This window comes from Prionailurus bengalensis, chromosome C1 (genome assembly GCF_016509475.1).
Source record: "Prionailurus bengalensis isolate Pbe53 chromosome C1, Fcat_Pben_1.1_paternal_pri, whole genome shotgun sequence".
Lineage (NCBI taxonomy): Eukaryota > Metazoa > Chordata > Mammalia > Carnivora > Felidae > Prionailurus > Prionailurus bengalensis.
The window spans coordinates 77,432,928-77,459,623 of NC_057345.1; the positions used below are offsets into that span (position 1 = coordinate 77,432,928).

The window sequence follows — 26,696 nt, forward strand, 5'->3', positions numbered from 1 at the left end:
AAAACTATCAATTTGAAGGCACCAAAAAGTTAGCACAACAGTAAAGAATGACCTGGCCAAGATCCAAGATGGGATGGAAACCTACTGATACAAACCCAGCATCCAAGGATGTTTCTTTGCCTTGGGGGTTTTTACCAATACAGATGAGGCAGCTGAGAAACTGATCATAATTTCTGACGTTGTTTTAGAGCTAAGGGGACCAAAACAGGAATGCAAGGTTCAGAAATGGTGGGAGCCATACTGAATACTGCCCGCTATTAAACTGAGACTCCAAAGGACTAAACTCTAGTGAGCCAGAAGTAAACAAGTCCTTGCATGTACTGCAGCCTTACCTAAAGACTTTAGCTGAGCAAATTAAAACAAAAACAAACAAACAAAACAAACTCAATCCCTAAAATTTAAATAAAGTAATCCCAGATTGCTGGTCACCCCAGGTGAGGCACAAGCAAACAAAAATTATCTCTGGAAAAAGATAATACAGAATTATTATCAGATTTTAGGCCTGGAGAAGCAGCTGAAAATAGAAATAGAAATTTAAGTGAGAGAACTAGCAGTGAGAGAACCAGAGAAGTAGTGAAAAAATTATCAGCATAAACTTTGCTCAAATCACCAGATGACTGATGAACGAAGTATGCAAAGAGAACTGCAGGGGTCAAGGGAAAAAAATCTGGCAGAGGCCAGTATTTTTACACTTGAAAAACAGAGCTGTACTACTGATGCTTTTTCAACAGAGTGCATTTCTCAAGTGTGCACCATTTGGGCAACAAGAAGGTGAAGCCCTACAAGGCTGAAGTGCCAGAGGACAGAACCATAGCTCAGGAGAACAGATGAAAACTAGTGGAATCCCTAGAAGAAAACCACAGGGCAAGCATCAAAATCAGACTATAAACCTCACCCAACAAATCTCAGAAAAACACTAACAGAAACCGGAGTCACTAAAACATGTTAATATAATGTCCAGTTTTCAAGCAAAATTATATCCTACACAAAGAAAGAGGAGATTGTGATCCATACTCAGGAAAAAAAGGGGAGTCAATTGATACATTTGGAAACTGGCAAATGGGAACTAAAACCACTACACACTTTCTAAAATGACTAAAATTAAAGATTAACAATATAAAGTGTTGGTAAAATTGAAATGCAAAAGTGTTGATGAGATTGTAAATTGTTACAAAACACTTTGGAAAAAAATTTAGTATCTTCTGACATTAAACATAAATGTACCCTAAAACCAAGCTATTAAACTCCTGGATATTTACTCAATATAAATGTGTGCATGAGTACACGAGGAGACATGCACAAGTAAATACATAGCAGCATTATCCATAAAAGCCTAAAAAGCCTAAAAAGTAGAAACAATCCAAGTTTCCACAAATAACAAAATGGATAAATTGTAGGATATTCATATAATGTACTGTACTATACAGGCATACCTGACAAGCAGCATGGGTTCAGTTCCAGACCATCACAATAAAGCAAAATAGTAAAGTGAGTAAAATGATTTTTTGGTTTCCCAGTACATATAAAAGTTATGTATACACTATACTATAGTCTATTAAGTGTGCAATAGCATTACGTCTAAAAAAAGTACATACCTTAATTTTATATTATATTATATTATTATATTTTTAATATTTTATTGCTAAAAAATACTAACCATTTTCTGAGTTATCAATGAGTCATAATCTTTTTGCTGGTCTTGCCTCAGAGTTGATAGATGCTGACTGATTAGGGTGGTGGCTACTGAAGGTTGGGTGGCTGCGGCAATTTCTTAAAATAAGACAAGTTTGCCACATCAAATGAGTCTTCCTTTCATGAACTATTTCTCTGTAGCAAGTGATGCTGTTTGAAAACAATTTAGCCACAGTAAAATTTCTTTGAAAATTGGAGCCAGTCCTCTCAAACCCTGCTGTTGCTTTATCAAGTTTATATAATATGTAAATCCTTTGTTGTCATTTCAACAATCTGCACAGCATCTTCACCAGGACTGGAGTGCATCTTTAAAAAGCACTTTCCTTGCTCATCAACTCTTCACCTGTTCAAGCTTTATCATGAGATTGCAACCATTCAGTCACACCTTCAGGCTCCACTTCTAGTTGTCTTGCTATTTCCACCACACCTGAAGTTACTTCCTCCACTGAAGTCATGAACCTCTCTCCAAGTCATCCATGAGGGTTGAATTCAGCTTCTTCCAAATTGCTGTCCACGTTGTTATTATGACCGCTTCTCATGAATTATGAATGTTCTTAATGGCATCTAAAATGGTGAATCCAGGTTTTATTTTTTATTTTAGAGACAGGTAAGAGAGAGTACACACGCAAGCAGGGGAGAGGTGCAGAGGGAGAGAAAGAATCTTAAGCAGACTACAGGCTCAGTGCAGAGCCCAATGCAGGGCCCGATTCCATGATGCTGGGATCATGACCTGTGCTGAAATCAAGAGTCGTATGCTTAATTGACTGAGCTACCCCGGCGCCCCTGAATCTAGGTTTTCAATTTACTTTGTTCATATCTATCTTTGGAATCACTATGGCATCTACAGTCTTACAAAATGTACTTTTTAAATAAGACTTGAAATTACTCCTTGATCCATGGGCTGCAGAATGGATACTGTGTTAACAAACCTGAAAACAACATTCACCTCATTACACATCTTTGTCAGAGCTCTTGACCAGGTGTATTGTCAGTAATATTTACAAAGGAATCTTTTTTCCTAGGAGTAGGTCAAACAGTAGGCTTAACATAGTCAATGAAACATGTTATAAAAAGATGTGCTGTCAACCATGCTTTGTTATTGCATTTATAGAGCACAGGCAGAGTAGATGTAGTGTAATTCTTAAGGGCCTTAGGATTTTTAGAATGATAAATGAGCACTGGTTTCACCAGCTGCATTAGCCCCCAACAAGAGTCAACCAGTTCTTTGACGTTTGAAGCCAGGCAATGGCTTTTCCTCTCTAGCTATGCAAGCCCTAGACGGCATCTTCTTCCACTAGAAGGCTGCTTTGTCAATAATGACAATCTGTTGTTTAGTGTAGCCACCTTTGTTAATTATCTTACCTAGATATCTTCTGAATAACTTGCTGCAGCTTCTATATCAGCGCTTGCTGCTTCACCTTGCACTTTTATGTTCTAAAGAAGGCTTCTTTCTTTAAACCTCACAAACCAAAATCTGCTAGCTCCAAACAGTTTTTCTGCAGCCTTTCACCTCTCAGCCTTTCCAGAATTGAAGAGAGGGATTTGCTCTGTAATTAAATGCTCTATCCCTGAGCTATCTCCCCTGAAGGGCCTTGCTCTGGATAAGGCTTTGGCTTAAGGGAATGTTGTGGCTGATTTGATCTTCTATCCAAACCACTAAAACTTTCAACCATATCAGCAATAAGGCTGTTTCATTTTCTCATTATTCATGTGTTCACTGATGTAGCACTTTTAATTTCTTTCAAGAACTTTTCCTGTGCATTCACACATTAACTGACACAAGAGGCCTAGCTTTCAGTCTATCTCAGCTTTTGACATGCCTTCCTTACTAAGCCTAATCATTTCCAGGTTCTGAGTTAAAGTGAGAGACGTGCAACTCTTCCTTTCACTTAAAAACTTAGAAGCCATTGTAGGATTATTAATTGGCCTATTTTCAATATTGTGTCTCAGGGAATAGGGAGGCTCAAATAAAGGGAGAGAAACGGGAACAGCCAGCCAGTCACTGGAGCAATCAGAACACAACCAACATTTATTACGTTTACCATGCCATCGTGGTTTCTGGCACCCCAAAGCAATTATAGTAGTGACATCAACAATAACTGGTCACAGATCATCGTAAGAAATATAGCAATAAAATGTGTGAAATGTTGTGGGAATTACCAAAATGTGACACAAAAACATGACGTAAAGCAAATGCTGTTGGAAAACTGGTGCCGACAGACTTGCAGATACAGGGTTGCCACAAACCTGAAATTTGTAAAATAAATAAATAAAAAAAAATGCACTTGCATGGCTCAACAAAGTCTGATAAAATGAGGTATGCCTGTAGAGCAACGAAACTGAATGAACTACAATTTTATGTGAAAATATAAATGACTCTCCCAAATAATGCTGAAAAAAGCCAAGATCCAATTATGCAAATTTCATTAATAGGAAAAAATATGTACCTCAAAAATGTATTTTTAAGTAATAAAAATATAAAACAAAAAAGTGACTACCATAAAAGGTGGGATGGTAGCCTCCCAAAGACAAGGGGGGAGGCTGATTGGGAGGGAACAGAGTGGAAGGACTGGCAATGTGTTAAATTCTTGACTAGGGTTAAGAAGGTATGCACTTCTGAATTCTAAAGTTGTACATTTTTACCATGTGTTATTCTGAGTATTTTTTTCCACATTAAAAACATTACAATATTAAAAATATAGACATTTAAGGCTTTGAATTTTCCCCTGAGTAAAGCATTGGCATTATACTATTTTGTTTTTACTTTAATTAAAATTATTCAAATACATTCTTTTAAGATTTCAATTAAAGCTTGTTATGAAAATCAAGACTACCCACCACCCCTTCTCTAACCATCCCTCCCCTACCCCTGATTTCTAAACAATGTAGTTATACTTGTATGTGGATTTTTCACTTTGGATCTGACCGAACCCTACATGAGAAAATGAATTAACTCCCTGTATTCCTTCTATATTTTCTAAAACCTCCTCAAAGCCCTATTGAGGATGGCTAGCTGAATTTTTCACAAAAGTGTAAAAGCAACTCAATGGAGAAAAAATGTCTTTTTAACAGTTGGTGCTACAGCAACTGAATATACAGACAGAAGAAAAAAGAGGATACCAACTTAAATCTTACACTCTATACCAATATTAACTCAAAATGGATTATAGATTTAAACATAAAATGTAAAACTATTAATCCTGTATAAGACAAAAAAATCATCAGGATCTAGACCTAGAAAAAGAGTTCTTAGAAATAACACCAAAAGCATGACCCACAAAAGAAAAAAACTTGATAAACTGGACTTCATCAAAACAAAAATCTTTTACCCTTCGAAAGATCCTGTTAAGATGATTAAAAAGTGACAGAGTTGGAGAAAGTATTTGTAAACTACATTAACAAAAGACTGCCATCTAAAACAGAATATAGAACTCTCAAAACTCAACAGTAAGACATAAGCAAAAATATCAAAATAAGGACATTTGAAAAGCATCATCTCCATTAAACCAAGAACACTGGCAAAAATAGTGTCAACATTTTCCAAACTAGAAATTAACCAAAGGCTCACAGCAATCTGGGGAGAATTTATTCAAGAAAGATAGCTATATTTTAGTAAGACCAGCAAACTGTGGCATTTTTATTTTGCCCTATTCTCAGCCTCCCACTCCAGCTTTATAGTAGCTTTGAAAGTCAACAGTCCACAAACCTGGTGAAAACTAACAGCCTGGCAGTTCTATCAGGGGGGCAGAAGAAGGTGGACTGCCTCTACTACTACATTCCCAGAGGACTGTCATTATTTGACATGTCTGGTAGTTTCCTGGAAGACCCCACTCCTAAAGCTATCTTAATTTGACCTCAGAGCTCCCTCCATGCAAAACAAAACAAAACAAAACTCTTTGCCCCAAGGGTATTTGTCACAAACTATCAGAGGCAATTGATTCATATTGCAGCTGACCAAGGCAGTGACTAACACTTGAGACAAACAATAGGCTAACCAAAAGAGCTTAAAAAGAAAAACTGGGTGCTTCGAAAAGTTCCAAAATATTCCTGAGAATCTAGATGGTCATATGTAAGCACAGGTATGTGCACAAGCTCAGGAAAAAACTGAGAAGGCCCTAAGCACTCACCTCTGGCTAGCGTGAAGCTCTACACAAGCAGCAAGTTAAGAGTAAGGCAAAGTTACAAAATTCTCTTCTGAATGCTGAAGGCCCCAACACACACAGACCTTCTAAACAAAAACTGGGAGACTCACTGATTCCAGGTATTTAAGGACACCTCTACTGAATTATTAGTTGAACACTAAGCTCACTGAGTAGAGACTTCAGTGGTCACCCATGTTAAAGAAAGCAGATTTTACTCAATTCAATTTTATTAGTTCAGAATAAACAAACAGAAACAAACAGTAACAACAACAAACACTGGGGAAGGGAGAATATCTATTATCAAAGCTTCCACATTATTAAAAATTTAGTTTTCAACAAAAAAACAGTAACACTTAAAAAAAAAAGGCTTAAAAGAAAATCATTCATATACATGGGAAAACAAAGACACTCAATAAAAAGTGTCCAAGGAAACACAGACATTAGACTTAACAACCACATTCACAAATCGCTTATTTTAAACATGTCCAAAGAACTAAAGGAAATCTATGTCTAACAAACCAAAGGAAAGTTATGAGATAGATGTCCCACAAATAGAAAATATAAATAGATATAAATCATGATAAAGAATTAAAAAATTCTGGAGTTGAAATGTAAAAAATTTTAGTGAAATTAAAACTTCACTAGAAATTTTCACCAGATTTGAACAGGCAGAAAAAGAAATCAGTGAATATGAAGATAAGTCAATTGTGATTACTTCTCTGAAAACAGAAAGAAAAACAAATCAAAGATTTAAAAAAAAAAAAAAAAAAGATGAGTCTAAGATACCTGGGGGACACCATTAAGCATGTCAACATACACATAATGGGAGTCTCAGAGAGAGGGGGAGGGAGGGGGGGAGAGAGAGAGAGAGAGAGAAGTGAAAAGGGCAGAAAAAATATCTGGGGTGCCTGAATGGCTCAGTTAGTTAAGTGTCTGACTTTTCATTTTGGCTCAGGTCATGATCTCATGGTTTGAGCCCATGGTTCGAGCCCATGTTGTGCTCAGTACTGACAGTGTGGAGCCTGCTTGGAATTCTCTCTCCCCCTCTCTCTGCTCCTCCCCTACTTGCTATCTCTCTCTCTCTAAATAAACATTAAAAAAAACACCAATATCTAAATAAATGACTGAAAAGTTCCCTAAATATTAACCTAACATCCAAAAAACTCAACGAACTACTATAAATAAACTAAAAAACCAGAGAATCCTGAAATAACCAAGAGATAAGTGACTTGTCATGTATAGAGATCCTCCATAAAATTAATAATTTCTCACCAGAAACCATGGAAGCCAGAAAGGCAAAGGGAAGACATATTCAAAGTACTGAAAAAGTAATACTATCAACCAAGAATTCTTTAACTACTTTTCAAAAAATGAAGGTGAAATTAAGACATTCCCAGATAAACAAAAACTGACAGAACTGGTTGCCAGGAGACCTAATATACAAGAAATACTGAAAGGTGTCCTTAAGGCTGAAATGAAAGGATGCTACACCATAACTTGAATCCACCTGAAGAATAATGAGCACAGTAAAGGTAGCTAGGTAAGTAAATATTAAAGATACAATATAAAATATACATAAAATATATTATATAAAATATAGAACATTAAATAACTTTTAATTTTGTAACTTTTTTCTTCTGATTTAAGAGACATATAGAGACATAATTTGCATGAGAATAATAGCACAAAGGACAGAGAAGAAATGGAGCTATACAGGAGAAAAACTTTTGTATATTATTGAAATTAAGTTGCTATTAATCTGAACTAGATTGAAGTAAAGTTATTAATTGCAATTCCCAGGACAACCACAATGAAAAAATATATAGTGAAAAAAAACTAATAAGGGATTTAAATGGTACTACAAAATAATCTTTAGAACAAAGGAAGGTAACAGTAGAGGAAAAAAGAACAACAGAAAAAAACCTTAAGACAAACACAAAACAAGTAACAAAATAGTGGACATAAATCCTCCCTTATCAGTAACTATATTAAATGCAAATAAACTTGACGTTCCAATCAAAAAGAAGTGACTGACAGAATGTGTAAAAAAAGACAACCCAATTATACATTATCTAAAAGAGATGATACACCGTAGGTTCAAAGACACTTTTGATTCAAATAAACTGCAAGTAAAAGGATGGAAAAAGATATACCAAGCAATCTATAACCAAGAAAAAGAGCTGGAATGGCTATACTCTTTTTTTTTCTTTAGAGAGACAGAAGGGAAGGGGTAGAATCTTAAGCAAGCTCCACGCTCAGCACAGAACCTGAAACAGGGCTCAATCCCATGATACTGGGATCATGACTGAGCCCAAATCAAGAGTTGGACACTCAACTGATTGAGCTACTCAGGTACCCCAGGAATGGCTGTACTCTTATCACACAAAATAGACATTAAAAAAAATGTTACTAGAGAAGACAAAGAAGGACATTTTATAATGATAAAAGGGTCAATTCATCAAAAATTATAGATCAGCTATAAACATATATACTCCTAAGAATAAAGACTCAAACATATGAAACAGAAACATAAAACTGAAAGGAAAAATAGACAACAGACAAAAACAAACAAAAATAGTTGGGAGACTTATTTAACTCACTTCCAATAATGGATAGAGCCAGACCAAAAAAAAAAAAAAAAAAAAAGCAAACAAAACAACACAAGGAGACAGAAGACTTTAACACTATAAACTAACTAGACTTGACAGGTACAGGATTCTCCGCTCAAAACAGCAGAACACTTCCTTCTCAAGTGTACATGAACATTCTCCAGTATAAGCTATATGTTAGGCAATAATACAAGTCTCAAGAACTTTAAAGGAATAAAATAATACAAAGTATGTTCTCCAAACACCAGGGAATGAAACTAGAAAGCAGTTACAGAAGGAAATTTGGGAAATGAATATGTGGAAATTAAGCAACAAACTCCTAAAAAACAAGAAGTCAAGGAAATCACACAGGAAAATTATAAAATACGTTAAGATTAAAACAAAAGCACAGGGGCGCCTGGGTGGCGCAGTCGGTTAAGCGTCCGACTTCAGCCAGGTCACGATCTCACGGTCCCGGAGTTCGAGCCCCGCGTCTGGCTCTGGGCTGATGGCTCAGAGCCTGGAGCCTGTTTCCGATTCTGTGTCTCCCTCTCTCTCTGCCCCTCCCCCGTTCATGCTCTGTCTCTCTCTGACCCAAAAATAAATAAACGTTGAAAAAAAAAATTTTTAAAAAAACAAAAGCACAACACACCAAAATTTAAATGATGAAATGAAAGCAGTGTTTAAAGGGAAATTTATAGCTATATATGCCTACATTTAAAAAGATCTCAATTCAAAAACCTAAACTTTGACCTTAAAAAAAAACAGAAAAAGGGGCGCCTGGGTGGCGCAGTCGGTTAAGCGTCCGACTTCAGCCAGGTCACGATCTCGCGGTCCGTGAGTTCGAGCCCCGCGTCAGGCCCTGGGCTGATGGCTCAGAGCCTGGAGCCTGTTTCTGATTCTGTGTCTCCCTCTCTCTCTGCCCCTCCCCCGTTCATGCTCTGTCTCTCTCTGTCCCAAAAATAAATAAACGTTGAAAAAAAAAATTAAAAAAAAAAAACACAGAAAAAGAACAAACTAAACGCAAAACAGGCAGACGAAGAAAACAAAGATTACAGCATAAATAAATGAAACAGAGAACAGAAAAATAATACAGAACAATCAATGAAACCAAAAGTTGGTTCTTTGAAAACATCAATGAAGTTTACAAGCCTTCAGCTAGGCTGCCAAGAAAAAAAAAAAAAAAAGACAAATTATTATAATCAAGAATGATAAAGGGATCATTACTATTGGTGTTATAATAATAAAAATGATTATATGGGAACATTAGGAACAACTGTATAGCAACACATTAAATAACCTACATAAAACGGACAAATTTTTAGGGGGAAAAACTACTGAAACTGATTCAAGAAGGGGTAGAAAATCCAAATAGCATTATAAGTTAAAGAGATTAAATAAGGAAAAAATTTACCAAAAGTAAACCAGGATTAGATGGATTCTCTGGTACAATCTACCTTTAAACCAAATGTTTTAAGAATTGACACCAATCCTCCACAAACTCTTCCTCAAAAAAGAAGAGGAAGGAACATTTGCTAATTCATTTTATGAAGCCATTATTACCTTCATACCAAAACCAAGACATCACAGGAAAAGAAAACTACATATAAACGTCCCTTTTGAATAAAATCACAAAAATCCCCTCTATTTTGTGTGCATGCACACACACGTTTCTCAAGACATACCATCTAGATCCCCTTTGCTTCTCGTTCCAATCTAAATTAATAACTCTCAGACCTGCTGCACAGCCACACTCCTTGGATCTCCCTTCACCATTATTTTAGGTATGCATTCTTTTTACTTATCTCCTGTACTGGATCCTATTTCCTCGATAATCTCTCTTTTTGATTTACCTCATCATTTTGATAAAGTCCACGTCCTCTAGTAACTTCCTGAGATAGAGTGCAATTGAAATAAATATTCCAACGACCTCATACGTTTCATAACTTTAGCCTACTCCCACACTTGACAGCTTGGCAAGGTATAGAATTAGTTTGGAAATACCTTTCCTTCAAATGCTTTGAAGGCATTATTCCATTAACAATTACTTTCCATTGTTACTGATTCCTAATCCCTTTTATATATTCAAACGAGAAAGCTCTTAGGAACTTCCTTTTATTTCTAATGTCTGAAATTTCACCATGATGTACTTTGACGTGGGTTCTTCCCCCCTAGTCACTATGCAGAGCATTCCGTGCGCCCTGTCAGTGTGAAAACCCAAGTTTTTTGTTCAATTATTAATTTCCTCCACACATTTCTTTCCCCATTCTGTAATTCTCATTTTTTACATGTTGAATTCACCAAGTATGATCCTCTCATATTCTTACCTTCTATTTTGTATCTCTTTTTGTCCTGCTTTCTGGAAGATTTCCTCAACTTTATCTTCCAACCTTCTACTAAGTATTTAACATTCTAAATTTCTAGCTTTTCTATTAATGTCATATCCTGTACTTCCAATCCTTCTATTATTTCATATTCTAAATGTCTAAGAGCTTTTCTTTGTTTTCTGAGTATTCTTTTTAAAGCAAGCATCCTTTCTTGCTTCAAAGATAGAATTTATCTTACTTCCAAACATACTCCAGTAACTTTTTTTCTTCTTGAACTGTTTCTATTTCTTTCTCTTTCATACTGAGGTTATCTTCAAATGATCCTTAATGTCATATTTGAAAATGAAACATTTAAAGGCTGTCTATAAATTGTGTTAATGGGTAGGTGTCAGTGTAGGATGTGGACCAGTCTGGGCCATTTCTCTGGGTGAATCCACATCTGTTATTATCTGTTGGCCTTTTTTCCTGATCATTAGTTTGCTATAACAGGATTAATCTTCCAACCTCACATCTGGGGTTATAAGCCTAACACCCAGTATTCTCAGGACCAGTAGAGAAAAAGAGGCTGGGGAGGATTCCTGGATGTAGATTTCTAGTCAATACTATTTAGTATGACACCCTTAACCCAAGCTGTGTGTAGAGTTCTCCAGTACAGAGAAGAAACTTGAGGGTAAGAAACCCTCTCCTGGTACCATGAGTGTTCCTTATTTTTTATCATAGACTTTTGGACAATTCTTTCAAAAGTACCTGAAGCTACCAATTTCTGAAGAACCCCAGGATCTACGGCACCAATTCTAGGCCTTCCCCAAAAATAAGCGGAAAATTCAGTTTTCTCAGATCTACAAAATTAGTTACTACGTGTTGCTTTTCAGCCTCCAGAGTTTTCTGTGATTAACTTTTCAGTTTTCTTTGTCCCTGACACCCTATGCCTTTAAAAAAACAAACGAAAACCACTATTCCAATTCTAGTAGGGATAGCAAAGTAAATGAAAGTTTTTTAACCCATCATGTTTAAATGAATATTAACCTCATCTGTTTTTTCATGTCGTATACTCGTTGTTCATTTCTAAATAGTACGAAATTGAAGCTTAAATCCCAACAGGACACAGTTTTCATCATCCAAGCAAGTAGTTAACATCATTTTGGCTTTAATATCTAGTTTTATTGTTTAATAAAAAAAAAAAATACTGGCCTACGCCATTCCTCTTATTTAGAACCCCAAATTCTCTTTGAAACTCAAAACACGATTTTTTAAAAAATTCACAGGAATTTGAAAAGAATGTTGTATGCTCTGTTTGGAACAAAGGTTGACATACATCTTTTAAATAAAATCTATTGCTATTCAAATCTTCATATCCTTAATTTATTTGATCTATTAATTTCTGAGAGGTAAATTAAACTCTCGTAAAAAGACTGGTGTTACTAATTTCTCTAACGAAACATTACTTACTCTACTTCATGTTTCAATGCTGTTTATCACACACAATTTCAAGCTGATAGAGTTTAGTTCTAACTTTTTATTAATTAAAAATTTTTTTCACTCATTTTACTCTAGAAAAGGTTTTATCCTTTGCTTGATAGTGATGAACTTGTTTTAGTATTTTTGCCATTCCTTTTTTTTTTTTTTTTAATTTATTTGTTTTCAGAGAGAGAGCGTGTGCACACTACAGCATGCAAGCTGGGGAGGGGCAGATGAGAGAGGGAGAGAGAATTCCAAGCAGGCTCTGCACTGGTAGTACAGAGTCTGATATGGGGCTCTAACTTGTGAACTGTGACACCATGATTTGAGCCAAAATGCAGAGTCGAACGCTTAACAGACTGAGCTACCCAGGCACCCTGCCGTTCCTTTATTTTTAATGATTTGGATTTCCTACTATGTCTTAGATACAACTCATAAAACTACACACCAAAAATTTTTAATCCAATCTGCAAAGGCAGAGAGTGAGGAGGACCAATTCCTGTTAAATTAAGAAAAAGCTGCTGGAAGGCTATCAGTTAATCAAACTTGACAGGGAGTTGGTAAGTCTTGGAAAATAAGATGAACCAGGAGGAAGGAGGACAAGCAATATCACACTAAAGGACATCTTCTTAGAATGCCATTTCTACCACTCTTAATGGCAGAGTCACCATTAAGGCATTCAATGCCATAGCACAAGATTTTTGATCCTATCATAGCCACAAATTATCTCTATCTCCTCCACCTCTTTTCTGTATGAGCTTTTCAGGAGGTTCAATGTATACGGAATAGTCAATCTGGCCTTTCAAACTGCAGCCTCTTCTCAAGCATGTGATGATTTTTCATTGCTTCTCAGCTTACGTAGACCCAAGCAGTGCACAAAGGTGGAAACAGGTCTATTTCTAAGAAGTTTCCAGGCACAAATGGGTAGAGACAGGGAAATATTTAAGAGGTTCAGGGGAGGGCTTTCATGCAAGCTTCCTATTCTCATATCAATAGTTCAGGATAATCAGAGAAGAGTAAATAGTTCTACTGTCATCCCATCTCACCCATACTCTTTATACCAAAATACCAATTTCAGAGATGATGGATGGATCTCTACTTCCAGTGACAATAGGGGACAGCCTATTCTCTTTTACTTTAGTTGATGTCTTAACAGGTAACTTGGACACAGTCAAATGTACTTGCCTATTTTATCATGTTGCCAGAAATCTCACTAACTTCTTTACTGAAATTAAGTCTTTATTAACTGTGAGAACAGTTAAAATGTAAACTTGTTAAACTAAGACTAACATATTACCTTAAGTTCCTAGGCTCTATAAACTCCCAAATTCTGTTCTATTTAATAACTCTAAAAAAGGGAGATAAAAAATTTTAATTATTTTACTTCTAAACTTTTTCATATTTTTCTAATTCTTTTAAGAATAATCTTGGGGCACCTGGGTGGCTCAGGCGGTTGAGTGTCCAACTTCGGCTCAGGTCACGATCTCGCGGTTTGTGGGTTAGAGTCCTGCGTCGGGCTCTGTGCTGACAGCTCAGAGCCTGGAGCCTGCTTCAGAGTCTGTGTCTCCCTCTCTCTCTCTGCACCCCCCCTCCCCCACCTCACACTCTGTCTCTCTCTCATTCAAAAATAAATAAACATAAAAAAATTTTTTTAAATAAAAAAACAAGAATCTTACTGTAAGACACAGTATCCATTCCATTTAAACACCCTTAAAAACCCGAATAAAGACAAACATCTTACATCTTAAATATCAAAAAATGCTACTGCTCAGAGGGAACTATAAGGATTATTTTTTCCCCTACCAACACACTTGTTCTCAACTATTCCTAAATTTTGAAATAAGTATTTATTTTAAAACAAATTTAAACACTGGTACTCCAGGTTATTAATTTTATTATCTGTTTTCCCACCAACTCCTATACCAATCAGAATGTCTCTTAAACCATGTCTAAAATATACTATTATAACTCAGAATACAACATTACAATTACAAGCTCTTCTTAATATTCAAGTAATTTTTTTTTAGTTCAAAGTAGTAGCAATTCAGAAAATACCACTACAGCATAACTTCCTTGGGTGTTACTTCGTTTTCAAACCAAACTTAAAAGCTCATCAGTTTTTTAATAGAACAAGGTGAATGTATCCCAGTTAGTGTTAATAATTTATTTGCAAATTGTGTGTCCAAGTAAATTTATTTTCAATGAGACGATAAAAGTGTTCCATTCTTATTTTAACTTTGCATGACAAACAGGAGCCACATAGTTCACTTGCTTGATTTTAAAACTACCCATCCTTACTCTTCCCTCTCACCCACCAAGATAATAACCTCCAACTGGCCTTCCTCACTTCAATCTCTTCTCAAATCATGTTCTATCTGGCTACTAATCTTTCTTTATTTTTATTCATTTATTTCTGTTCAGTGGCCTTAAGGAGTATCCCTTATCTCTAATTTCTAATCCAAACTTCTTTAGATTCCCCCAGCTCGGGCCACATCTTATCAAATTTATTCTTCTTTACATTCATTTAAAATAGACTCTATTTTGAGTAAGGGAAACGCTTACATTCCACAATTTCCATCTCTGTGCTTTTTTCACATAACTTTTCCCCTACCTCTCCACCAATATTCCTTCCCTCTCCACCAATCTTCATACTACTTCTTCAAAACCTAGATTAGAAAAATATTTTTGCCAAGGAGCTTAATTAATTAGTCCAGTCTTACTAGATACCATTCATTTTATTTTCTGTCAACTCAGTAATTCAAATGCTTCATTATTAAGTCCTCTTCAAGTTGTGTCTTAAATCATAAGTTCTTCAGAGCAGGAACCATATCCTTTACTCCATATATTAGCATTCTTACCCTAGTAAGATACTAAGTGAATTCTGTATAATAACTACCCCAGTGAAAACAAGCAAAGGTTGAAGAACATACAACCACAAAAATAAGGTTTTTCTGCATACAAAAAAAATCCAATCTCCCAAAACTAAATACAAATATAACAATCATTTTCATCCAAACAACACAAAAACATAGAACATACCCTTAAAAATATTTTTTTCTAGCTGGAGAAGTCAGCTCTTAAAGCTCTTAAGGCTGTTAATTAATAACATTCTAGTTGTTTTTGTTTGTGGTTTTCTAAATCTGGCCCAAAAGATATTATATAAAGTCTTAATATTTTGTAGATAATAACCACACTTTTTCAATGTCTAATCTAACCAATTTGCTTTAGCCTTCTGTACTTCATAAATGCAAAACCTACATAAGAGAAGTTGATATGTAAGGTTTTATTTCAAGACAACTATAAAATTCTTAGGGCTACAGTATATTAAGCAAGCTTACTACATATTTTAAAAAAACAAAACTTTATATATTCTCATTCATAAGTTCAAAAGCATTCATAATCCAAATGTTAATGAGAAAGTATTTTCATGTCCACTTCTGTACAAATTTACGAAACGTATCTATTCTTCAAAACTAGGCATACTAGGATGTAAAGATACATATTTTCATTGTTAGGTACTGTTTCAACTTTATAAAATACATATTTGAGAAATAAAAATATTTCTCCCAAAAGCACCAATTGTTGCAGTAGTAAACAAGGCTTCTGCTGCTCAGTATTTATAAAAAACAATGTTGTAACCATTAATTCCGTTTGAAAAACAGAATTGATTCAAGCAGTAGAAGTCAAAATCATGATGAATAATTCCACTTCAGTTTTCATTTTGTAAAGTGTCTCTCATGGATTTTAACCATTCAAATGTTTGTGTAACTGTCCTTAAGGTAACATTCTAGGTTCTTTACACATAAATAAATGTCAAAATCTTTCAGGTTAAGAATGCATACTTAGCTGTAAACAGAAGTACACCAATTTACTCTTATCCCTACAATCACAATCAGAAACACTCAAATACCTTATTAAGTAACCTGCAATGCCTGAAAGCTAACTTACATAATGCCTAGAAGCTACTATTAAAAAGGTTCCAAAAGACCTCTATATTAGGAGGCAATCCAAGACCTCGTCTACCTACTTCTTGGCTATATGCCTAGAGAATACTGTAATGAAAGCAAGCCAGATAACTATGTTATCTGCAGAAGCAATTCAAATCTCTGCATTCTAAACAAATTTCTAGTCATAAAACTACCTTCTGAAGAATCAATATTAATGAAAACTAAGAAACACCTCTCTGATCTTGGTATAAACCACACTGGAAAAAAAAAGTAGAGCTATGGTACCAACCACCTATCAACTGATTACCTCCAAATTCACATAATGCCAAACAAGGACAGAGATTCAAGTCATCAACTCTCACTACCCTTGGAAAGGAGGACAAATATGCCATAATCAAGTTCAAATATAAGCTAAACTTATTTATGGTGATAGAGACCAAAACAGTAGTCACTTTTGGAGGGGGAATTGGAAATTTTTTCCATATAGAAAATGTTTACTGTCTTTATCTGAGAAGTCGCGTGTGTATGCTTCTATGAAAAATTTCACTGAGGTGTTGTCATAAGACGTGTGCACTTCACTGTATGTAAGTTATACCTAAATCAAACATATAAAAATAACTTCAAAAAATGGTCAAATCTAAAAACCTTTTCTCAATTCAATTCCTTTTTGATCATTCTCCATCATACGGCTAATCAGAGAATACCAATATTCCCTAAGCACACTTTTTCCCCTTAGAAGACCTACAAGACTTTGTGAGTACTCTTCTGCATTTTTCCTGTTCTGCCTCGTGTGTGTGTGTGTGTGTGCGCACACATGCGTGTGTGTGTGTGTGCACGTGTGCATATTTGAGAGAGAGAGAGAGAGAGAGAGAGAGAACGTAAGCAGGGTTGAGATGGGCAGGGGGAGGGGGGTGGGAATCCCAAGCAGGCTCCACACACAGCATGGAGTCCACCATGAGGCTTGATCCCATGACCTTAGGGTCATCACCTGAGCCAAAATCAAGTCAGAAGCTCAACCCACTGAGTCACCCAAGTGCCCCTCGTTCTGCCTCATATTAACTCACTTAAATATTAATTTGATATTAACTGCTCATGTACAAGACATGATTAGGCACCCTCCAACATACAATATCTCATACACACACATCCCCCATACTAAACAAATTCCTTAAACTAGATTCAAGTCACTCTATTATCTGATTTCAAATTATGTCTCCTATTTTAATTCCCATCACTTTACAGATTTGTTCTCCAGCAGACTCTTTTCTTAGCTACCCTTTAAGGCTCATTTCAATTCCTACTTTATCCTTTCTCCATACGTGTACAGAACTAACTATATCTGCACTGTCCAATACAAAAGCCACGTCGCTACTAAGCACTTGTAGTCCGGCTAGTCTGAATTGAGATGTGCTTTAATTACAGAACACACACTTCTGATTCTGAGACCTGACGTGAAAAAAATGAATGCAGAATAGCTCAATTATTGGAATAATGTTTTGAATATACTGGGTTAAATAAAATACATTAATAAATTTAATTTTACCTATTTCTTTTCATTAAAAATTTTTTTTTAATGTTTATTTATTTTTGAAAGAAAGAGTGACACAGAGTGTGAGTGGAGGAGGGACAGAGAGGGACACACGGAATCTGAAGCAGGCTCCAGGCTCTGAGCTGTCAGCAGAGTCCGACGTGGGGCCCGAACTCAAGAACCATAGGATCATGGCCTGAGCCCAAGTCCGACACTTAACTGACTGAGCCACCCAGGCACCCCTCTTTTCATTTTTTAACATAGCTACAGAAAAATTTAAATCACATTTGTAGCACAACAACATATTCTTATTGGTCAGTGCTGCCCTGCACAATTTATTTATAAAAGCCCCACAAATTATCTTTAAATATATGTCATCCACCCAATTAAAGTATAAGAATTCAGTATTTTCCCTTTTATAAAGGTTATTACATTAGGAATTACAAATAGTAACCAAACAAAATTAAGTGCCTATTTAATTTTAATATCACTTTTTAAATATTTCTAACAGGGAAACTCACAGCATTTCAAAGTATAAAAATATAGGAAAAGTTGTTTTCACATGCCTAAACTGAAAACGTCATCTACATTTTACATATATCCAATTTTGAGTTAAATGTCTCACCAGGTAGGTATTATTAAACCTGTAGCATTTCTAATCCCAGAGAGTATTAGTTCTGATTAACCTTCATTATTTTTCTTCTTGGTCACTCAGTAAAGAAAAAAGGCAGTCTCCACTTTGACCAATATCACTGTACCAATATCCAGCAGCCAAGACAAAGAGCCTTTATATGGTGGTATGAATAAACAATGTGGGCAATATGACACCGCTTAAAATAAGAGTAGGCAGAAAAATGCTTTTATAATGTTTTATAAGTAGGAAATAAAACTTACAAATTGCATAATTAGGTTAAAGTACAGATAGAAAGGAGGGGAAAGCAGAGTAGAAAGATTTCATCTATAGAATCAAGATATACCTAAGATTCAAACTTGGCTGCTGTACTAGTTACTATCTACATGACCTGAGTTTGAGTTTGTTTCCTTGCATATAAAACGGGAATATATACATCAAACATTATTATAAGGAATACAGAGTAGATGCTTAATGTTGGTCTCATCTCCCTTAACTTAAAAAAAAAATTTTTTTTAATATTTATTTTTGACAGAGAGAGAGAGAGAGAGAGAGAGAGAGAGCGCGAGCATGAGCAGGCGAGGAGCAGAGAAAACAGGAGACACAGAATCCAAAGCAGGCTCCAGGCTCCAAGCTGACAGCAGAGAGCCCAGCAGAGAGCCCGATGTAGGGCTCGAACCCACAAACCACAAGATCATGACCTGAGCCGAAGTCAGATGCTTAATTGACTGCGCCACCCCGGCGCCCCTCATCTCCCTTTCCTTTAATACTAATGATTATATAATGGTGATAAGAAATGGGTGACTTTTCTCTCCTTCATTTTCCAAACTGCTGAAAATACTAAGCATATCTGAAACAGAATTCTAACTTTTCATGCTCACACCTCTCTGCCACATGAACTTAAAATTACTTTTACTAGCTTTTAAATAAAAAGCTTAAAATCTATGTTGGTGGTGGGGGACATAGGTGGCAGAAGAAAAATTAAAGATACAAGTAAGTTTAAGACCATACCAGCCCAAATACAAAACAAAGAAAAGTATGGAGAGGAAAACAGCAAAAGGAAATGCTGTTTGAGGAGATTCTCCTGACTCAGACAAAGCAGCAAAATGACAACATACCTCTCCTCAATCTAGCTGCAGTTGAAGCTATTCTCTCTTGGCTGGGGTTTAAAAGTATATCATATACAAATACATACAGCCACGCACCCTCTTCCCGCCACTAATGGTCAAAAATTTAAAGGCCAGTAAAGAAATTCAGGATGTTTTAACCAAGATAAATCAACACACTGGCTGGGAAACAACTTCACATTAAAATGCACTCATTCCCAAGTGCATTTATTCATCAGCTGACAGTACTAAAAGGGAATGTGTTCCTGAAATACTGAACCTGGTTAATAGCTTCTGCTGCTAGAACTGGAGAAGGCACACTTTGATGCCTGCATCTAACTTCCTTTATCAACAACCCTCCCTTTGTAGACATGGGTCTAAAAAAGGAACACTAGCAAAAGTATGTAATTCCAAATCACTCGCAGGTGAAAATTTCAAGTTATTATAAAAAAATTAAACAATAATAGTAACTATTACTATTATTATAAAAGCTAACATTTGCTCAGCACCCATTGTGTACCAGAAAGCTAAGGACTTTACATGAATTATGTAATGTAAACTTTAAGCCTCTATGAAGATTATTATTGTTAAATCCTCTTGCCTAATGCTCACAGAGCTAGATTTTTTAAAGCGATCTCTATGCCCAGCGTGGGCCTGAACTCACAACCCTGAGAGCGAGTCTCAAGAGTCACATGCACATGCTCTACTGACTGAGCCAGCCAGGTACCCCCCCACAGCTAGATTTTAACCCCATCAGCTTTACTTCAAAGCTTATACTTTTAAACCTTAGCTCATCTTATCTCTTTATTCATATACAATTATAAATGCAACTATGATCTCCTGTGTGTGTATAAATACACATTTGTCTGTGTGTGTATGTGTGTAATACTCAGCAAATCAACAGTAAGCAACAGGCAAGGCTTTTATCCACCTTCACAAACCATTCAACAAACAAATGGCCATCATTCTCTTTCCAATAAGTGGTGTTTTGAAAATACTAGTTATATCATCATCTTCCTCAAGAAACTGATGAAAAAAATATGCATTCAGCTTTCAAATAAAAGGATAAACACCATAGAAGAAAGGATAAAAGTGTTAATCTTTTAGAAAAGATATATAATTGATAGAATACAGATAAACATGCTTTGTAAGCTGTAAAGTACTTTCATCCTAACGCTTCATTACATTTTTTTTATTTTAAATTATTCGTTTCACTCCTGACTTATTTAAGTTTCTGAACTTTGTACAAAAAGTCTTTTAAAAGCTTTTAAAAGCTGTATTTTCAACTTCAATGAAAGATATACATACTAAAGGCTTAATACCTAAAATCATATTTATCACTCCAACCAACTTCAACTGTACCACAATCTAGACTAATAGAATTAAATTACAAGGAAAAAAACCACTTATCTATACTTTTCACAAAGTTACTTACAAGATCACAGTTCCAAGAATCCCAAATGAAATGGGAAGGCTACAGCTTGCAAACAGAAGAGGTAAAGCAAAGATTAGTAGAGGGAGAGTATAAAGGAAATATCTTAGAAACACTAATCTCAATCCAGCCTCACTTTCCTCCATCCAGAAGTGTGCACTGCTGCTTCTGTCCTGGCATGCTTCTTTTCTTCCCCCTGAGATCCTCTGCTTTTCTCCTCCTGGAAAGTTATGTCACAGGACCTTTTGTTTTTCTTGCTAACATTTCTCAATTGTCAAAGGATGTCCTATCTTGAACCTTGTCCTTGAAAAGGACAAAAACATAGTATCTCCCCATAATTAAGAGTTCCTCCTAAATTCAAAGATAGTAGCTCCATAGTTCAAATTTGGCAGATCTTAGAAAAAAATTAACAGTAGAGCAACTACGACCCTAGAGATGAGAAACACCCTTTTCATGGAGACCCCCACCTTCCTGAAGAAAGACCATGAATTTAATTTGCTATTCTACCTTCTAGATCTCAAGTGATCTTTACACTTGTTTTTAAAAGAAGAACAGAAATTCTTCAGCCAACCAGCAGGGTGAGCTAGTGCTAGAATCAGATTGATTACTGTCAATTTTCTGAAAATTCAAAGATGTAAATGGTCTGTAATATTAAAAGCAACTATTTCTATTAACAGACAATACATCTAGAACTGCCTTAATTGTTGCTGTATCTCATAACTTTGTAAACATTTACAGATTCCATCTATGAGACAGTCTTTATAGGGATTAATGATAATAAGTGTAAAAAACTAGAACTCATTTGAATACCTACCCAAAATATCATAATTGCTATTCTTTATTCTCATGTTTTATTGTATACAGCTATCAATTAAATTAAAAACACTTTTTTAAAAGGACTGGTATAAAATTAGGACTGGATAATTCAGCATACCTATTTCTGAATTCAGGGCAAACTGCTGCCTTTAAGGCTGCCTGAAAAGCAATCATGAGAAAAGCATTCCTACAAAAATAAGATCCACTCTTTTCCTTTGGTCCCACACCCTGAGAAGAGTCTAAAGAGGTAACCCTAACACTAACAGTATATCTGGCATAAACCTGATCTTTTCTGACAACCAATCTGTCTAAATTTTAGGTATCCTCACCACTTCTAGTGACTGTCCTTGAGTCTCTCCTCTTCTCATGCTACCCAATACAGTCTCAATTCAACCACACCCAAACTCTTCCTCATATAACTTGAATAACAAATTAAAACTGCAAAATATTTAAGGTTTGCAGATAACAGACTCACTTTGTAATTACTAATAATCTGAGAATAATCCGATTTATCACATGACTAAAATGTAATTAAATCTACTCAGTGTTCAAAATTAAGAAGTAGTTCTTAGAAAAATCAATAATTTAAATGTACCCTAAATGACCAATAAAAGCTTTAAAACCTCAATATGATTTAATAGTTTTTGTTATATTTGATATCCAAAGAAGTTAAAGAACTGAGGGATCCCACCATAAGTGATTTTGCTACTTTTTTTTTTTCTTTTTTTTTTTTTTTAAATTTTTTTTTCAACGTTTATTTATTTTTGGGACAGAGAGAGACAGAGCATGAACGGAGGAGGGGCAGAGAGAGAGGGAGACACAGAATCGGAAACAGGTTCCAGGCTCTGAGCCATCAGCCCAGAGCCCGACGCGGGGCTCGAACTCACAGACCGCGAGATCGTGACCTGGCTGAAGTCGGACGCTTAACCGACTGCGCCACCCAGGCGCCCCGATTTTGCTACTTTTGAATTTCCTAACAGATCTTACAGATCTACTACTATTCAGTAGTAGTAAATCTTAAAAAGTTGCTTTTAACAAGGGCTAATCTAAGTGTCATGGCCATTCACCCAATAAAAAAGCTACCATTACAAAATGAAGGCACTAGCATCACTGTTTTCAGCATCGCATTTCTTATGTAATAATTTGTAGTAATGGCAATTACTTCAAATCTTCCAAGAAGTTCATCAAGCTGGTTTTTTGTTTTTGTTTTTGTTTTAATTTCTGGGTCAAGGCTGCTTTTTGAAAACCTCACAATTCAAAAGCAACATTGGCCCCAAATTATCTGTATTTTGTATCTGAAACTATTTCACTGAAAGTCACTTTCACAACTGTATCACCATATCATGTTAATTGAAACTTTTTAACTTCTTGTCACAGAAGTTCTCATTAATATAATAGTATCTAATAAGTGTTTTCAAGCACACTTATTTAAATGTTTTATTTTAACCATTAGCTGCAGACAGTCACCTTTTCATCCCACCAACGTGATCAACGAAAAGAGCAATGAGGTAGAAGTTGAAAAGACGATTTTCCATTATTCACTAACTTAATCATACTTGGTCATTAATATATTATAAAACAGTGGGTAAAACTAGGTGTTCCCTGAGATTCCTTCCACTCCAAAACCACATGATTCAGTAACACATTTTGTCAATGTTGATGTATCTCCTATTCGTTAATACAGTAAGAGTGTTCTCTATTAAAAGATGAAAAGTTAAAGGGGGAAAATCTGTATCTCAAAGAAGCAAGGAAAATGAAAGTTTTAAGTCATATTAAAAAATTCAAATTTTAATTTGAACAGAGATCTAAAGTTAACAATCCAAATGTGCTTTAACCCTGCAATCACATAACTTACTCTTGTTAACGTGACCCGGCCAAAACATTAGTTGTTCCCAAATTCTGTACTTCAAACATTAGTTAATACCAATATACAAAGTATGAGGTAGCCGTAAGTGCAGTGTCACAATTCTAAAATCCACACTACAGAGGTTTTAACAGGGATATACATATCACTGCATCAACAGTGGTCAAGCCTTCATGTTTCACCTATTAAAATGTCGAAATTCTAACTTCCTCATAAAAACCAATTTTTTCTCACCAAAGCTACCAAAGCAGTATTACTGCCATCAACTTCCCTGGATACTTACACATGACACTGAAGGCAAACAGCAGGTTTCCTTTGAGTAACTTGAGTTGTCTATTTTTTGAAATGCTTTCCTTCTTCTTGGACCAAAGAAATGTAACTAAACTACTGCAGAGAGGCAATATACTATTAAGGCAAATCTAATCTATCATCCAGATGCAACAAGCCTGGCATTAGTCAGAACTGGCCAGAAGAGATGATGGTGTTTTGGTATTCCTGTTGTAATTATTGACTTGTATACAAAACAGGACCATCATTTAGGCCCCCATTGTGTTTACCCCCTTGTGGAGTACTTCTCAATGACCACACAAAATGTGAAGTCTAGACATGAAAGTTTTATAACAACTAAATTTATGTCAATATTACTTAGGCAGTTCAAGGAAAGTTTTCCACTAATGCTGCTAAACCATGGATGGATCCCAACACGAGAGTCGTCTGTGGAAGTCTCGTAACAAGAAACCTTTAGCTCCACCACCTAAGTTTCCAATCACTGAGAAGGGTCTGGGACAACTCATCTTCAGGTTCACGGGAGAAGTGGAGCACACCTGCTTTCCTCTGGCAGAGATTAAGCTCCCAGGGACACAAAGGCCAGGGAATCAGACCTGGAGAAGCAAAAAGCTTTAGCTGGACACCCACCAAGCCCCCGGCAACCCAAACACTTTGGGCGATTTACCTCTTGCTGTTACTTCCCAGGCACCTAGCGGCATAAGATCTTGCAGAACAGGGGGAGGGGAGGTCTATGCGGTCCCGGTCCCACGTAAGGGGAGGGGTGTGTGCAGTTAATGCCAGAGCTGGCGCTTCTGGCCCAAACCGAGCAGCCCCGGAGAGGGGTTGGTGACTGCTCTCGGACCGCCCCGTTACTCAGTGCGTTGCAATGGCGACCGCCAGGCTCCCCAAGCCGCCGGATCTCGGCCCCTTCCCCCTACTGCTCACTGGCTGCTCGGCTTCATGTGACTAAACAAAACCCCCAAGTCTAGTGCCCAGCTCAGCCCCTTTGTGTCCGCTACCGGATCCTCCGACGCCGCCGCGGAAAGGTTTCCCCCCCCCCCACCCACCCACTCTCCGCCGAGTCCCGCCCCGCGGCGGCGGCCGCCGCTCACCTCAGGCTCCGCCGCCCCCCGCGGCCGCCGCGGCCGCCGCCTCCCCGAACCCGGGGCCCGGGCTCCTTGTGTAGCACCAACTCCGCCTCCTCGGCCGCCGCCGCCATCTTAGCCTGTGCGGCAAAACGCGTCCTTTTGGATGGCTGGGACCCAGCCTAGGGCGTAGCTCCCCGGGCCCGAGCGCCGAAGGTCGGGTCCCCCAAGTTCTTCCGCCACCCTCAATCCCGCCGCCGCCACAGCCCAGAGGCCCGAAACCCACTCGAGTCCCGGAGAATCCGACCAAATAACCCCTGAAACTCACAGTTTGGTGCCGTGTGCGTCAAACCGGGGCGACGTTGGGAGCGCGCGGCGTCCCCGCGTCACACGCCGCTCTGTACGCTACTCGGCTCCAACGGCCCCCCTCCGCTCCCCGCTTTTCGCCTCCGGCCCCGGTTCCCACGGCGCAGGCGCGCTGCTTTCCCGCCTCTACCGAGCTGCGAGCCGCGGGGGCGGCCAGCGAGGAGTTCTAGGGCGGCTTTGCTCTGGTGGAGCGCCTGGGCCAATTAGGCAAACGGGGGCAGCAGAAACAGTGCACCACTGTTCTCGGGTGCCAGAAACCAAACAAGGTCACCTCCCCCAGCGCTGACCTAATCACTCTCAAGGAGGTTCCCGCCCCAAAGTAGGCACGCTCCAAATATGGTGGTGCCCAAACTCTGCAAGACCCAAGCACTTAGGCAAGCCTAGGCCCTTTAAGGTGGAACAGGCCCGTATTTGATTTCCATAATCACTAGAGTGCCAAAATTCCTTTTCTTGTCCTACTGTTGACGAAAAGAGCAAAGGAACTCAAGATTGCCAGTCACAACTGTAATGGCAGAGGAAGGTTTGGATCTTAAGGGAGCCAATTGTTGGGAGATGCTTGATGGCCAGGCGAAGCATCAAATGTGGCAACTCGATTAGCGGAGCAGGCTGCCCTAAAAGGTGCCCTGGGTTTGGCCCAATTTGATTCTTTCAAATCTCAAGTGCAGGGAGGATACTTTGTCCCTGTGTTACTCATTATGCCAGAAGTCTCCAAATTAAGGTTATATAAGAAGCACTTGAGATACTGGTTAACCCTTCAAAGAATCAGTAGGTCCCAAAAGAGTTCTGGAAATCATCCTTTTTAACAAGCATCCACCCCAAGAGTCTGAGGACAGAGTTTCACACACTACACTTTGAGAAACACTGACTTGGGGCTATTCTCTTGCTTTCGAACTGAGCAAACAAGAAGTTGCTAACATGTTTGACATGAACCAAAAGTTCCCAAGGAATCTACTAGTCCTGTCTTAATAAATTTTTCATCTTTTCTGAATCTGTTTTCTTCTTTAAACAACAACAACAACAACAACAACAACAAACCTTTCATTAGCTTAGCAACCATCATACACTGTGCTTCTCCAAACCCTCAAGATGTTATTGGCATTCAGAGAAATACACCATATTTGTGCTTATTTGACAAGAATGAGGGACATTCTCTTTCCTGTATGATCATGACTATCAGCAGCAGCAGACATAGATCCCCAAGAACAGATATTTACACTTGCTGCATTAATTAATAATAAAAATGGCTAACACTTTTGAGTGCTTACTAGGTACCAAACATTGCTCCAACTCATTTAATTTCATTACAACCTAATGAGGCAAAGGGAGGCTAGGTAATTTTCTCAAAGTCACGAAGCTCTTTAGACTCTTTAAAATGTGAATTTTCCTTCTTTATTTACACAAGTGGGTAGATAATACTATATAAATGAAAATGGTTTTTCAGCCAATT

The 26,696-nt window shown here is 37.2% G+C and overlaps 1 protein-coding gene across 6 annotated transcripts in view; it reads right to left on the minus strand.

Annotated features, from left to right (window-relative positions):
* ZNF644 (zinc finger protein 644) overlaps positions 1-25,548 on the minus strand; it is a 107,413-nt gene extending 81,865 nt beyond the window's left edge. For 2 of the 6 annotated variants that reach the window (XM_043575544.1, XM_043575539.1), the window contains exons 1-3: positions 25,212-25,507; positions 23,815-24,412; positions 1,658-2,256 (exon numbers count right to left, since the gene is read on the minus strand). The gene's annotated coding sequence lies outside the window, so the exon portion shown is untranslated. Of the gene's footprint in view, positions 1-1,657; positions 2,257-20,854; positions 20,900-23,814; positions 24,413-25,211 lie in introns of all 6 variants that reach the window. The other 4 variants (XM_043575542.1, XM_043575540.1, XM_043575541.1 and 1 more) reach the window with 4 other exon arrangements.
* Positions 25,549-26,696: the final 1,148 nt, after the last annotated feature.